We start from the raw sequence: 16,750 nt of genomic DNA on the forward strand, positions 1-16,750 counted from the left end.
TCACATATACCTGATGACACAGGCTGCGGCAACCAAGTTTACTAGAGGAGGCACTATTTATTACTGGTGATGCTCATTCAACATTGATATATGCTGCAAAATCTATAATTACCAGGCAAGAATAGCAGCTATGATTTTGGCTGGGACTTGACCTGGAACCTTCTCGCTGCCGCTGGATGAACTTTCACTAAGTCAGAAGTAATATGCAATATGTTCAGAGTAGACTCCACCAAATGAAACATCTCTCATCCAGAGGAAAATGATCCATGGGTATGAAATGTGATCGTCCTTTGTAAATCACACTCAAATTCTCTCTTTTATGTGGGAACATCTTGCTCAGTACCACTGTTATTTCTTCACTCCAGTTTTACTTACCACAGGGCTGTACTGTATAGAAAGCTAAAACACATGCACCCTACTATGGAGGCTCGATTCAATCACTCGACTGTGAAAGAAAGAAGCCTTTCTGCTCTGTAAGTCCTTATGTGTGTAACGTTCCAAAATTAAAATCAGACCCATACTTGTGCTGCCAAATCCTGGCAACCCCTTTGTACCTCTACTAACACTCTGGCACTAGTCCTGACTTATTCTCCTTCCCTTTTCCTAAACTCAGGCATGAGTCTTGACCCCTTCACTGAACATACTTCCTTTTGAAAACACCCCTACCTTAGTCTTGACCCCATAACCCAACAACTTTGTTTTCCAATCTCCTGCGAACACCCTATACCTCTAATACCCTGACAGAAGTCCTGACCCATCCACCAAAGATTTTAAGTCCCCTAATTAATTATGATCCATCCACCTAAAACCCTTCACTGCTCCCCCAAACAAAATAATAAAAAAAACACCTTGACAACTCTTTCCAACAGATTTTTCCAAGTCTGACTTGTTCGGAAGTCCTAACAATAAACGACTCCTCCTAGTATTTTCTCAAAATATTTCCAACATACTAGGAACAGCTCTTTGCTCTCTACACAATGCCAGAGCACTTGTTACTTCCACTGTCCTGACCCATCCTCTCGATTGGTACCTAACATACGCTGGCCATCCCAAATCCATCCTCTATGCATCTTGCCACTACCTTTGGTCCCTTCTTCTTCTTTTTCCAACATTCCAAAGCTTCACTCTGGTCTCTACTGCCAATACCCAGCAGTACCATGATCTCTTTTTACACACTAACCATCTCTCCACAGCCATATCAAGTCATCTATCCCAATTTAATTTCAACCTTGTCTCTCTGAACTTCTATTCTTTTCAATTTATTTAATTCTTCTTAGTATCAATCTTGGTTCTCAATCCTATATCAGTCCTATACAGAACTTAACCACCTTGCTACCAGTGTCCACTGTTATAATCATGAACACCATACACCTTCAAAGACTTTCACAATTTGATTCATGGTCTCCAATTCAAAGCTAACCTCTAGATATTAGATCTAATTTTCCTAATAGCTATAGGATGAAAACAAGAAGAGCTTGCTCTAAAAACCTGAGAACCTGTAAAATCTTTATTTTCTGACAGGCAATATGCAGGTTAATCTTGTGCCCTCTGTTGGTGAAATCTTCGATGATTTTGTTGTTTTGAGTGTACATGTTGGGCCTGACTAAATATATGCACATATTTTCATCAAGTCAATGATCACAGTGGAAAATGAAGGAATGCGGTGTTCGTTTTCACAATAATCAGAGAAACCACATACTTTAAAAGCCTTTAACAATATGAAGTCTCCATGCCAAACATCTGACCTAATTCTCCTAATAAACAAAGGGTGAAATAAAAATGAGCATGATCTATAAGACTGAGATTCAGAAAAATGTCATAATTGTACACATTTTGTCAGGCAATGTACAGATTGATCTTGCCCCTACTTGGTTGGTGGAATCTTCATAGCGTTTTGTAAAAGTCTCTCTGGTTCTGAGTGCACATGTTGGACCTGCCTAAGTTTGTGCACATGTTTTAATCAAGGCAAAGACCACAGTGGAAAAAGAAAACAGCATCCAAATCAATTCAGAGTGAAATACATAATACAAGAGTCTTGCCGGGCCCTCTTCCTGGCATGTGGCCTCACACTAAAAGGACTAAGAGCTCCAACTGATCCACTTGGTCCAGCAGCTTTTGTGGATGGCTGCCATGTCTTATCCCCCCTCCCAATGTAGAAACTTGATTCTCCATACTTACTTCTTTCTTTAAGTAGGTTTATGATTAAAATTTAGTTTTTTTCTTTCCATAAAGTATAGTGATTAATCATGTGATCTCCTGCGGTTTCTTTTCATCTTCCTTGAGTTATATAAAAAAAAGTCCACGGCAACATAAGTGAAGGGAAAATGATGGGATGGTTTTGGCGCTCAGGGCAGAATATAAGATTTTATTACACAACCTGGGATTTCTTGCTTTTTCATGCCAAAATGGGAAGCAGAATTGTGAATTCCTCCCAGTGACTCGTCTGTAATATAACCTCTGTAAGGTAAATTTTGGGTTCCAACAGGGCCTGGAGAGAACATTATTTGTAAAGTTTTGCATGTGGATTCTATAAATTGGAACAGGCAACTATGGTATGTTGGAGTATTATGGTCTGGCTGAGGTCTTATGAATATGTACTAAATGAAGAAACCATGAGGTAATGATACCTGTGATTATCCATGTGGTAGCCTCTAGATTACAAGACATCAATGTAAAGTGCACATGTTGCTATGCTCCAGCATTGTTTTCCTCCACCAGTGCTGTTGTGATGGGGGTCATTGGGTTAAAAAAGTGGTGAGTGCACACAACTTGCGTTTTAAATGTGAAGTTCCCAGGCCTCTGCTGCAGCTATTATAATTCCAAATTGGTTGTGCTTTTGCTAAAAATATACTTCAGCTTCGACTCATTGTCTTTGACCATGTGGGTTGGTTTTTGTGCTGCGTATTCTCCACCCTATGTTATTCCTAGTTCCTACTCCTGGCTTGCTCTTGCCTGGTATCTGTAGCATCTGTTCTAGTTCTTTCTTCTGGCTTGTTCCTGACTGAGGTGTTCCTCTGACCCTTAGCCTGATATCTGTAGTTCATCTTCTGGTTTGGACCATGACCATGTGTTCTCTGAAGGTTCGTCACACCCTGACAGCCCTTATTCTAATTGTACAGCTGCTCCTCCCAAACAGACAACTGTCCTAATCTATTCAACTATTTAGTCTCCCTGTGACTAGAGTTGGTGCCAATCGATTGGCATGTGGCATTCCATCAGTATCGACACTACGTGTGTTGACGCCAGAGAGGGAGTACCGTTTCTTAACTGCCAATGGCGCAACATAATCATTGAAGCGTGATGCACATGTAGCATCATGCTAGGCCGGCTAATCAAAAGAACCACGAATAGCTTAATGTAAGAGTCGGTACTCCTCCCATCCAGCGGTCACAGACCACTGTCGTGGCCAATAGAATGGGACATTCTATGCAGTGCCCTTAGAATTTTTATTGACCCAAGTCCTCCCTTCCTTGTGACAGAGGTTGCCTGAGACTCTGCACCCCAGGTTAACCTGTGCCAAGTCAACCAAAGTTCTTAAAGCTACAAATTAAGTGAGCAAGAGTAATAACCAACATGTTCAGCACGCTTTCACTATTTCCAGAACCCTACTAATATGGGGGTTCCTTAAATCTACTGTGTGTCTTCTGGTGACATAGTCAGAGTTTGTTTGCAGGCTTGTGATCCATACAGATCGATGCTCAGGGAAACTGCTCCAAGTCTTTACGAACAACCAGGGGAAAAAGAGATAGGATAGATGGTGTATGTATGATATAAAGCTGAATGTGGTGGAAAAACAATATAGTTGGCGATATTAGAAGTGACCCGAGTTGTTCCTTAGTGCAGCTCATTTATCTTAAAAATAAAACTTAATTCTACGAGTTTTCTGAGTGTTTCCGTAAATGGCCTTACCAAAAGGCATCTCCATCAGTGCCAGTCAGAACTAAAGTAGAGAGCCTGTGAGATTCTGACGTATTCTTCAGTAATGACCATTTTATGCAGTGCTTTAGTTACCCAATATGAGGGCGCTCTTCTATTGCTGTGAGTATAGTTTAATTTCTCTTGAACAGTGAAATGGCCACAGGACCAGGATTTGTGTCTCCAATCGTGCCATCTGATTTCACCTGTGAATGCCCAGCATTTACAATTTTCATATGACATAGTACCATACTTTTCTCTTTATATATAGGATGTCCATCCCTTTGCTGAAGATGCAGGATCAGTTGTTGGCCAACGGATGCTTGAGTCATTCGTGCGGGAAGAAAATGAAAAACATACATTACACCCACAATGTATTGTGCTGCTCCCTGTGACCTGGCCAATCCCTATGAAGCTCTACACAGGGCGGTGGCCACTTTACTGACTGCTCAACCTTCTGAATTAATTGACTTCGATGTGTTCATGGTGTTCTCCCTATTTTACTAATACAATGCCAAAATGGCATCAAAGACTAGAAGGCAGGAAGAAGATAGCTTGTGAGAGAATGCAAATCTTCTTTACTGTGCGGTGTGAGTCAGTGACCCCAGTTACCGCTTGGGGGCACTGTGTGTTCTCTCCAGGATACGCACGGAGGCGTATTGAGGCTATGAGGATGCATTGTTGTCACAGGCATAACTGGGATTGAAATGGGGAAGCAATGACCGATGTCACAAGTAGGGGTCGCTGTGTAGTTTCCCCAGGATATGCACGTGGGGGTGTATGAAGACCATAGGTGTGCATGGCAGTCACGGGCATAGCTGTGACTGCAATGCAGACTGATAATAAAAGTGTTAGTCTTGGACATGTTAGTGTCCAAGGCAGAGGTAGGGAAAACCTGCTCTGGATGTTGTGTTTGAAACAGATTGCAGTATGATAGTGTTGCAGTCTGTTCCATTCTGGACCCAGGTTTTCCATGTGACTGAAAGCCACAGGTTGCTGTGATAAAAGCCCTGCAGGAAAGGGTTAGTGAGATCTGAGGAGTTCTGAGTGAGTCTGTGGCAGGGCCAGAGTGAGTTGGTGCTTGTTGCTCTGCAGAGCAATTGGTGTTCAGAGCACAGGACAGAGTGGAGCCAATAGGCCTGGCACTGACAGCGCACACAGTGATGCAAGTCGTCCACTGTAACTGCTCTCGGATGTGGACAGTCCTGTGCCTGGAGGATATCGAGGACTGTGATACAACGGTGCAGGACACCCACGGGAACTAGTCAGTGGAGGACTAGCGTGTGTAGTGACTGCAGTCTAAAGGATGCCTTGTACTATGTAGTGCTATGAACTGGTGTGAATTGAACACTGATAATATGCACTGAAGTTATATGCATTTGCGTGGATTGGAACCTTTTCTGTGTGACGATAACACACTAGAGACTTACGTTTGAACTTTGTGGGTCACTGCCTATTCATTGCATATGGTGCTACTGCTGCCATACATCGGATACATCTGTATCTATGAAATGCTGGGGGACTACACCTATGGGTACTGTAGGTACTTGGGACTGCTGGCCTTTTAAGTGACCCTTAGAGCGTTGTGGTGTCTTATACATTGTTCTGTATAGAACATACATGTCCGGTCCATGCACAGCACCTTCCACTGCTTATAAAGTTAATTTCCAGCTTTATGCATAAGAGCTGTGATTTCCAGGTGGCCCCTATTATAATACACAGGTAGGGAGCTCTGGAGACTACCTGGTCTTGTGCCACAACCCCCCCCCCCCAACAGAAGCTACTTTCACCCTTGTAACTTAAAAACCCACTTGTGAGAGGATGAAAATCTTAAGTATTGTGGGGATACATCTGGGTCTATGAAAAGCTGGTGGACTACACCTATGGGCACTGTAGGTATTTGGGACTGATGGCTTTTGAGGGGTCCTTTGGAGCATTGTGGTGTCTTATGCATCTTTTTGTATAGTAGTAACATACGTGTCCTGTCCATGCCCAGTACATACCACTGCTTGTAAAGAGTTAATTTTCAGTTCTATGTAAATAAGCTGTGATTTACAGGCTGTCCCCCATTATAATACACAAGCGGGAAGCTCTGCAGACTACATGGCCTCATGCCACAACCCCTCCTCAACAGTAGCCACCTCCACCCTTGTAACTTAAAAACCCGCCAGTAGCACCTGTTACTCCATATGCACAGGGGTACGCTGACTTTTGCATTGCTGGTTAATTGCTTCCCAGAATTACAGAGGGATAAAGTATTCTTTAGGTTACAGGAACAGGGTAACAGCTTGATCTCTAACGATGCAGGTCCATTTCCACTGCCATTTTCCTCCTGGTGTGGACTGATACACTGCCTTCCTTCCCCCTCCTACCCTGGAATTGGCAGGAAGCATTGAGAAAGGCAGTCTGCGCCTCATCTGGATCTGCTTACTCAATCAAGTCCAGATGTTGCAGATCGAGTGGCCTCTTTGTTTTATTTCTGTTTGGATCTGCCATGTCGCATCCGTTTAAAATCTCGCCTTCCTTACCCCCCCGACCCCAAATCTCACAGTCACTTAGTATAGAGAGTGGGGGAAAATGATGCTTCCAAATACTTTTACTGCTTCCAGCCGGGAGCCAATGTATGGCGGAATAAATAAATGGCGCCTCTGGGAGACCAAGGTTGGAGACAGCATAGATACGTCCATTCAATGAATGCAAGCAGAGATCTTAAAAAAATAAGGAATTGCATAGCTTTTCATGACATGATGATGAAGGGTCAGTTTCATGACAGCTCCACCGCAGGTCGCGTGGTACCTGCACAGCCAGTAAGTGTTCTCTGAGTAATCCAGTGTTAGCTAATGAGTCCACCTGCAAATTACCGTATTACCCAGCATTACATAGAAATGGTGAAAAAAGTGGCCGAGCGAGATGTTTCCTGGCGGCTAATGAGCAGCTGAATGAGCAGAACAGATGTGATGATTGTGGATGATCCGTACATGCAACGTGTTACACTTAGGTCACCTCCAGCTGTACAAGGGCTGCGGCTATTTCTTGTCCTGTGCAGGTAGCATCTTCAGAGAGGAAGAGGACAGAAACTCTAGCACCATTTATTTGAAGTAGCCATCTTAAAAGTCCATATCGACACTTTAACTAGCCTTGACATGACTTGATAAAAAAGAAATCAGACACTCTATATGTAGGCACGTGTTCCTGGCTGTTTGCCGCTCAATAGTGCAATGCAACAAATGAGCAGCTATGTATTCCATATCCTAGGTCTCCTACTGTTCTGGTAATGTCAGAACATGCTGGGCATTGCAGTTCACCAGTAGTTGGTAACCCAAACTTCACATCTTTATTACATGTACTCTGTGAAAAGGCCCAAGAAGCTAAAATCTGGTATTGCGTCTAACACCTGTACCAACACGTTCCCCTAAAGGGACCCTGCACCTGCAGTCTGAAAGGAGTTCAGTCTATTGTTCCCTGTTATCAGCTACTTCAGAGCAGGGAGAGGCTGAAAGTGTGAAATGATGTGTATATTCAGCCTCTGGGTCCCATTAAGGTTATTCACGCCTTCCTGGCGTCTGATCCACGCCTCCGTTGACAATACCCAGATTATCTAAACTATGTGTTGATAATAGCTGGAGATCTGTTACAATGGCAGCTGCTTTCAGGTGCATTTCCCAAGTGACACCTGCTGGAAATATCGATACATGTCTGAACAGCGCCGGCCACCTCCTCTGCTGCCAGGATCAGGTTGCAGGATGGCGTCATGGTGCAGCCTGCATTGTGTAAAGTATATAAACAATGGGGTTATTAAAGGAGAACGCCAGCATTTGCAACAATCTGCATCATCAAAGTCTCCTCCGCAAGAAAAAGCGAGGAAGATAACCCCTTACTGCCATTGGACAAAACAGTACGTCCAATGGCAGTACCCCCTGCTTTGATGAGGGCTCCGGTGGTGAGCCCGCATCAAAACTTGGACATGTCAGCAGTTTCGAACAGCTGACATGTGCCCGCAATCGGAGCGGATGGAATTGCGATCCACCTGCACCTATTAACTAGTTAAATGCCTCTGTCAAATACTAACAGCGGCATTTTTAACGCGCGCTTCCGGCCTTCGGGCTGGAAATACGCGCACCGCTGACCCCCGTCACGTGATCGGGGGTCATCGATGCATCGGCATAACAATCAGAGGTCTCCTTGAGTCCTCTATGGTTGTTGATGCCGGATTGCTATGAGCGCCACCCTGTGGTCGGCGTTCATAGCAATGCAGTAATTCTACTACATACAGGCGAGCTGAGCATCGCCTCTACGTAGCAGAGGTGATCAAGCTATGGCAGCTTTTAGCTTCCCATGGAGACTATTGAAGCAAGCCAAAAGTTAAAAAAAAAAATAGATTTAAAAATATATAAAGAAAATTTCACCCCATCTAATATATAAAGCTGAATGTGTGTATGTTTGTATGTATGTGTGTATGTCTGGGATTGGCATATGCATCGTCGCTACAGCCACAAAATTTTGCACAGTCACACGTCTGGACCCCAAGAGCGTCATAGGCTATGTTGTGAGGTGAAATTTTAACCCCGCGCGTTCCAATTCACCAAACAATTTGGCCTATTATTCTTATCATTTCTATGCTGTTATCGTCCTTTTGTAAAGCTGGAAATAACACAATTTATTACCGTGCCAACACAGACCACCCTCTGACACAGACTGCATGGGGAGCCCAGTATCACACAGGATAGGATTAGATATATGGCTCAGCAGTCAGTATCACACAGGACAGGATTAGATATACGGCTCAGCAGTCAGTATCACACAGGACAGGATTAGATGCACAGCTCAGCAGTCAGTATCAAACAGGAGAGGATTAGACACACGGCTCAGCAGACAGTATCACACAGGATAGAATTAGATATACGACTCAGCAGTCAGTATCACACAGGATAGGATTAGATACACAGCTCAGCAGTCAGTATCACACAGGATAGGATTAGATACACAGCTCAGCAGACAGTATCACACAGGATAGGGTTAGATACACAGCTCAGCAGACAGTATCACACAGGATAGAATTAGATACACAGCTCAGCAGACAGTATCACACAGGATAGGATTAGATACACAGCTCAGCAGTCAGTATCACACAGGATAGGATTAGATACACAGCTCAGCAGACAGTATCACACAGGATAGGGTTAGATACACAGCTCAGCAGACAGTATCACACAGGATAGAATTAGATACACGACTCAGCAGTCAGTATCACACAGCATAGGATTAGATACACAGCTCAGCAGTCAGTATCACACAGGAGAGGATTAGACACACGGCTCAGCAGTCAGTATCACACAGGATAGGATTAGATACACAGCTCAGCAGTCAGTATCACACAGGATAGGAATAGATACATGGCTCAGCACAGTGTATCACACAGGATAGGATTAGAGACACAGCTCAGCACACAGTATCACGCAGAATAGTATTAGATACACGGCTCAGCAGTCAGTATCACACAGAACAGGATTGGATACACGGCTCAGCAGTCAGTATCACACAGGATAGGATTAGATACACGGCTCAGCAGTCAGTATCACACAGGATAGGATTAGATACACGCCTCAGCAGTCAGTATCACACAGGAGAGGATTAGACACATGGCTAAGCAGTCAGTATCACACAGGATAGGATTAGATACACGGCTGAGCAGTCGGTAACACACAGGAGAGGATAAGATACACAGCTCAGGAGTCAGTATCACACAGGAGAGGATTAGACACATGGCTCAGCAGTCAGTATCACACAGGATAGGATTAGATACACAGCTCAGCAGTCAGTATAACACAGGATAGGATTAGATACACAGCTCAGCAGTTAGTATTACACAGGATAGGAATAGATACACGGCTCAGCAGTCAGTATCACACAGGATAGGATTAGATAAATGGCTGAACAGTCAGTAACACACATGATAGGATTAGGTACACGCCTCAGCAGTCAGTATCACACAGGATAAGGTTAGATACACGGCTCAGCAGACGGTATCACACAGGATAGGATTAGATATACAGCTCAGCACAAAGTATCACACAGAATAGTATTAGATACACGCTCAGCAGACAGTATCACGCAGAATAGGATTAGATACACGGCTCAGCAGTCAGTATCACACAGGATAGGACTAGGTACACGCCTCAGCAGTCAGTATCACGCAGGATAGGGTTGGAGACATGGCTCAGCAGATAGTATCACAAAGGATAGGATTAGATACACTGCTCAGCAGTCAGAATCACACAGGATAGCATTAGATACATGGCTCAGCTGTCAGTATCACGCAGGAAAGGATTAGATACACAGCTCAGCAGTCAGTATCACACAGGAGAGGATTAGACACATGGCTCAGCAGTCAGTATCACACAGAATAGGATTAGATACACAGCTCAGCAGACAGTATCACACAGGATAGGAATAGATACATGGCTCAGCACAGTGTATCACACAGGATAGGATTAGAGACACAGCTCAGCACACAGTATCACGCAGAATAGTATTAGATACACGGCTCAGCAGTCAGTATCACACAGAACAGGATTGGATACACGGCTCAGCAGTCAGTATCACACAGGATAGGATTAGATACACGGCTCAGCAGTCAGTATCACACAGGATAGGATTAGATACACGCCTCAGCAGTCAGTATCACACAGGATAGGGATAGATACACGGCTCAGCAGATGGTATCACACAGGATAGGATTAGATACACAGCTCAGCACACAGTATCACACAGAATAGTATTAGATACACGGCTCAGCAGACAGTATCACGCAGAATAGGATTAGATACACGGCTGAGCAGTCAGTAACACACATGATAGGACTAGGAACACGCCTCAGCAGTCAGTATCAAGCAGGATAGGGTTAGAGACATGGCTCAGCAGTCAGTATCACACAGGATAGCATTAGATACATGGCTAAGCAGTCAGTATCACACAGGAGAGGATTAGACACATGGCTAAGCAGTCAGTATCACACAGGATAGGATTAGATACACGGCTGAGCAGTCGGTAACACACAGGAGAGGATTAGATACACAGCTCAGGAGTCAGTATCACACAGGAGAGGATTAGACACATGGCTCAGCAGTCAATATCACACAGGATAGGATTAGATACACAGCTCAGCAGTCAGTATAACACAGGATAGGATTAGATACACAGCTCAGCAGTTAGTATTACACAGGATAGGAATAGATACACGGCTCAGCAGTCAGTATCACACAGGATAGGATTAGATACACGGCTCAGCAGACGGTATCACACAGGATAGGATTAGATACACAGCTCAGCACAAAGTATCACACAGAATAGTATTAGATACACGCTCAGCAGACAGTATCACGCAGAATAGGATTAGATACACGGCTCAGCAGTCAGTATCACACAGGATAGGACTAGGTACACGCCTCAGCAGTCAGTATCACGCAGGATAGGGTTAGAGACATGGCTCAGCAGATAGTATCACAAAGGATAGGATTAGATACACTGCTCAGCAGTCAGAATCACACAGGATAGCATTAGATACATGGCTCAGCTGTCAGTATCACGCAGGAAAGGATTAGATACACAGCTCAGCAGTCAGTATCACACAGGAGAGGATGACACATGGCTCAGCAGTCAGTATCACACAGAATAGGATTAGATACACAGCTCAGCAGACAGTATCACACAGGATAGGATTAGATACACAGCTCAGCAGTCAGTATCACACAGGATAGGATTAGATACACGGCTGAGCAGTCAGTAATACTAGATAGGATTAGATACACAGCTCAGCAGAAAGTATCACACAGGATAGGGTTAGATACATAGCTCAAAAACAGGATGTGCCAAAGGAGAGGACATTTTCATTCCAAGAATTCCACCTGATTTGTTTTTTGATTTTAAACACCTCCAGTTTCCAATTCAACTGCTATTTACAATGTCCATTAACAATGCTCAGGGACAGTCGTTGAAAGTAGTAGGGATCGATTTGCAATCTCCATGCTTTTCTCATGGTCAGCTTTACGTGGCCTGTTCAAGAGTTGGAACTGCCAAAAATCTGTTCATCTTTGCACCGAAAGAAAAAACAAAAAATGTTGTTTATCAAAAGGCTCTTGAATGAGTTGAAAATAAAATACTATCAATACTTGGGTAATCGTTTAGCTAATTTGTGTTGCAAATCTGTAGTGTTGAATATATGATGTGAAATGTTTTTATGTGCAATATAATCAATATAATTTGTTATAACTAATGAAAGTTGGTTACTATGCCCGGGCAACGCCGGGCTCTTCAGCTAGTTCAAAACTGATCGCTAAATGGCGTACTGATCGCTAAACGGCGTACAGAGAAAAAAATTGAAACGCCAGAATAACGTTTTTTGGTTGCCGCAACATTGCATTAAAATGCAATAACAGGCGATCAAAAGAACATATCTGCACAAAAGTGGTATAATTAAAAACACCAGCTTGGCGTGTAAAAATAAGCTCTCACCCATCCCGGGATCATGAAAAATGGAGACGCTACAGGTCTCGGAAAATGGCGCAATTTTTTTTTTAGCAAATTTGGTAATCTTTTTTCACCAGTTAGATAAAAGAGAACCTAGACATGTTTAGTGTCTATGAACTTGTAACGACCTGGAGAATCATAACGGCAGGTCAGTTTTAGCATTTAGTGAACCTAGCAAAAAAGCCAAGCACAAAACAAGTGTTGGATTGTACTTTTCTTTGCAATTTCACCGCACTTGGAATTTTTTTCCCGTTTTCGAGTACACAACATGCTAAATGATGTTGTTCAAAAGTACAACTCGTCCTGAAAAACACAAGCCCTCACATGGCCATTTTGACAGAAAAATAAAAAAGTTATGGCTCTGGTCGCCCATAACGACACCTCAAAAGTTTTATCAAAACCGCACCAAATGGCTAATATGAAGGGGAAGAAAAGCTGAGCAGGGCACTAAATCTCATCTTTAAGGCCTGTTTCACACTTGCTTTTTTTTGCAGCGCGTTTTTCCCGCAAAAAAACGCATTGAAAAACGCATACAAAAGCATACAACTGCTGCGTTTTTTTCAAGCATTTTTATGAGCATGCATGAAAAAAACGCAGCGTTTTTAAGCGTTTGTATGCGTTTTTAGTGCGTTTTTACCGCGTTTGCGTTTTTTTCCAACATTAGGTGGCCACTCACACTAACCCAAACCATGACTTTACTAACCCTAACCCTTAACCAAACCATACTTAACCCTAACCCTGACCCTAACCCTTAACCAAACCATACTTAACCCTAACCCTGACCCTAACCCTGACCCTAACCCTGACCCAAACCCTAACCCTTAACCAAACCATACTTAACCCTAACCCTGACCCTAACCCTGACCCTAACCCTGACCCTAACCCTGACCCTAACCCTTAACCAAACCATACTTAACCCTAACCCTGACCCTAACCCTTAATCAAACCATACTTAACCCTAACCCTGACCCTAACCCTGACCCTAACCCTGACCCTAACCCTTAACCAAACCATACTTAACCCTAACCCTGACCCTAACCCTTAACCAAACCATACTTAACCCTAACCCTGACCCTAACCCTTAACCAAACCATACTTAACCTTAACCCTAACCCTGACCCTAACCCTGACCCTAACCCTTAACCAAACCATACTTAACCCTAACCCTGACCCTAACCCTGACCCTAACCCTTAACCAAACCATACTTAACCCTAACCCTGACCCTAACCCTGACCCTAACCCTAAACCCCCTTAACTAACCCTAACTTTACCCAAACCCCTAAATTCCATTGTCTAAACTAATGGTAAAAAAAAAACGCATGTGCAAAAAAACGCATACATAAGCATGCCAATGCGCACATATGCTCACCATAGACTTATAATGGGTGTCTTGCTGTAAAAAAACGCATTGCGCGCGCATGCGTTTTTTTGAGGCAAATCGGACGCACAAAAAATGCAACAAGTTGCATTTTGTGCGCCCGAGCGCATACCGCAAAAAAACGCATGCGCGGTAAAACGCGTACAAACGCATGTGTATGCGCACATAAGCGCATCCCATGCAAAGTATAGGAAAAAAAAACGCATGCGCTATTTAGCGCTAAATTACCGCGAAAAAAAACGCAAATGTGAAACCAGCCTAAGCTGGGGTCAGACTTGCGAGAAAGACGGACGAGTCTCGCACGTCAATATCCGGCACTGCCGCTGGCACTCGGGACCGGAGTGTTTAGCTGCATGTATTTCTATGCAGCTGAGAGCTCTGATCCAAGTGCCGGCGGCAGTGCCAGGTATTGACGTGCGAGACTCGTCCGTCTTTCTCGCAAGTCTGACCCCAGCCTTATTTAATGGCTCTCCTAGGAAGGCACAGCATGTGGTGTATGGATCCATAGAAAGTAGGTAGACTACATACCTATAAATTCGTTGCCGTCTCCACTATCCAAACTTTTAAAGACTTTCTGAAGATCTGTATTATGCTTTCCCCTCTTCTCCTCTTACAACCCAGTGTACCATCCTACCTGTCCTCTCCACAGTGCTGCACAACCATACATCTCCTCATCCCTGTCTACCACCTGAAATGTGCTCTCCAGTGCTACACAGCCCCACATCTCCCCTCATTTCTGTCTACAACCCTACCCGTCTTCTCCATAGTGCTGCACCATCCTGCATCTTTTCCACATCACTGTCTACCACCCTAAACGTCCTCTCCAGTGCTGCAAATACCCTACATCTCCTCCTCCATCTATGTCTACAACCATACCTGTCCACTCCACAGTGCTCCACTGCCTTACATGTCCACTCACAATAATATTTATTTCTATAGTGCCAACATATTCCGCAGCACTTTCTATTTCAGAGGGGACTTATACAGACAATATCCGATATTACAGAGTAACACATAATTCAACATATACCAAGAGTAGTGAGTTTCCTGCTCGCAAGCTACAATCTATGAGGAAATAGGGGCGGACACAAAAGATAAATTGTAAAAAGTGATGGTCATGTCATCAATACATCTCATCACTGTCTACTACCCTACCCATCCTCTCCTGTGCTGCACAGCCCTACATCACCTCCCACATCCCTATGTACCTTCCTACCTGTCCTCTCCCATGCTACACAGTCCTACATCAAGTCCCACATTCCTATGCATCTTCCTTCCCATCCTCTCCTGTGCTCCACAGCCCTACATCTCCACATCCTTATGTACCTTCCTACCCGCCCTCTGCCGTGCTACACAGCCCTACATAATCACCTCCCACATACCTATGTACCTTTCTACTAGTCCTCTCCTGGGCTGCACAGCCGTACATCACCTTCCTACCCGTCCTGCACAGCCTTACATCACCTTCCACATTCCTATGTACCTTCCTACCCGTCCCCTCCCATGCTACACAACCCTACATCAAGTCCCACATTCCTATGTACCTTCCTTCCCGTACTCTGCCGTGCTATACAGCCCTACATCATCTCCCACATTCCTATATACCAGTCCTCTCACGTGCTGCACAGCTGTACATCACCTCTCACATCCCTATGTACCTTCTTATCCATCCTCTCCGTTTTGCACAGCCCTACATCACCTCCCACCTTCCTAAATGTCCTCTTCCGTGCTGCACAGCACTACATCAAGTCCCACATTCCTATGTACTTTCCTACCTGTCCTCTGCCGTGCTACACAGCATACATCTCCGACATCCCTATGCACCTTCCTACCCGTCTGCTCCCGTGCTGCACATCACTACATAATCTCCAACATCCCTATGTACCTTCCTACCGTCCTCTCCTGTGCTGCACAGCTCTACATCATCCCCGACTTCCTTATGTACCTCCCTACTGATCCTTTCCCATGCTGCACAGCCCTACATCAACTGCCACATCCCTATGTACCTTCCTACCCGTTCTCTCCCATACTGCGCAGCCCTACATCATCTCCAACATCCCTATGTACCTTCCTACCTGTTCTCTCCCGTACTGCACAGCCCTACATCATCTCCAACATCCCTATGTACCTTCCTACCCATCCTCTCCCGTACTGCACAGCCCTACATCAACTCCCACATTCCTATGTATCTTCCTACCCGTTCTCTCCCGTACTGCACAGCCCTACATCATCTCCAACATCCCTATGTACCTTCCTACCCATCCTCTCCCATACTGCACAGCCCTACATCTTCTCCAACATCCCAATGTACCTTCCTACCCATTCTCTCCCGTACTGCACAGCCCTACATCCTCTCCAACATCCCTATGTACCTTCCTACCCATCCTCTCCCGTACTGCACAGCCCTACATCCTCTCCAACATCCCTATGTAACTTCCTACCCATCCTCTCCCGTACTGCACTGCCCTACATCCTCTCCAACATCCCTATGTACCTTCCTACCCATCCTCTCCCATACTGCACAGCCCTACATCTTCTCCAACATCCCAATGTACCTTCCTACCCATTCTCTCCCGTACTGCACAGCCCTACATCCTCTCCAACATCCCTATGTACCTTCCTACCCATCCTCTCCCGTACTGCACAGCCCTACATCCTCTCCAACATCCCTATGTACCTTCCTACCCATCCTCTCCCGTACTGCACAGCCCTACATCCTCTCCAACATCCCTATGTACCTTCCTACCCATCCTCTCCCGTACTGCACAGCCCTACATCCTCTCCAACATCCCTATGTAACTTCCTACCCATCCTCTCCCATACTGCAGAGTCCTACATCTTCTCCAACATCCCTATGTACCTTCCTACCTGTTCTCTCCCGTAATGCACAGCCCTACATCATCTCCAACATCCCTATGTACCTTCCTACC

General features: G+C 44.6%; 1 protein-coding gene across 1 annotated transcript in view; it reads right to left on the minus strand.

Annotated features, from left to right (window-relative positions):
* Positions 1–1,696: 1,696 nt before the first annotated feature.
* Positions 1,697–16,750, minus strand: part of B3GNTL1 (UDP-GlcNAc:betaGal beta-1,3-N-acetylglucosaminyltransferase like 1) — a 254,602-nt gene continuing 239,548 nt past the window's right edge. Inside the window, exon 15 of the transcript XR_012226679.1 lies at positions 1,697–7,676. The gene's annotated coding sequence lies outside the window, so the exon portion shown is untranslated. The remainder of the gene's footprint in view (positions 7,677–16,750) is intronic.

Source organism: Dendrobates tinctorius, unplaced genomic scaffold, assembly GCF_039654945.1.
Source record: "Dendrobates tinctorius isolate UK_male_01 unplaced genomic scaffold, ASM3965494v1 ptg000014l, whole genome shotgun sequence".
NCBI classification, from domain to species: domain Eukaryota; kingdom Metazoa; phylum Chordata; class Amphibia; order Anura; family Dendrobatidae; genus Dendrobates; species Dendrobates tinctorius.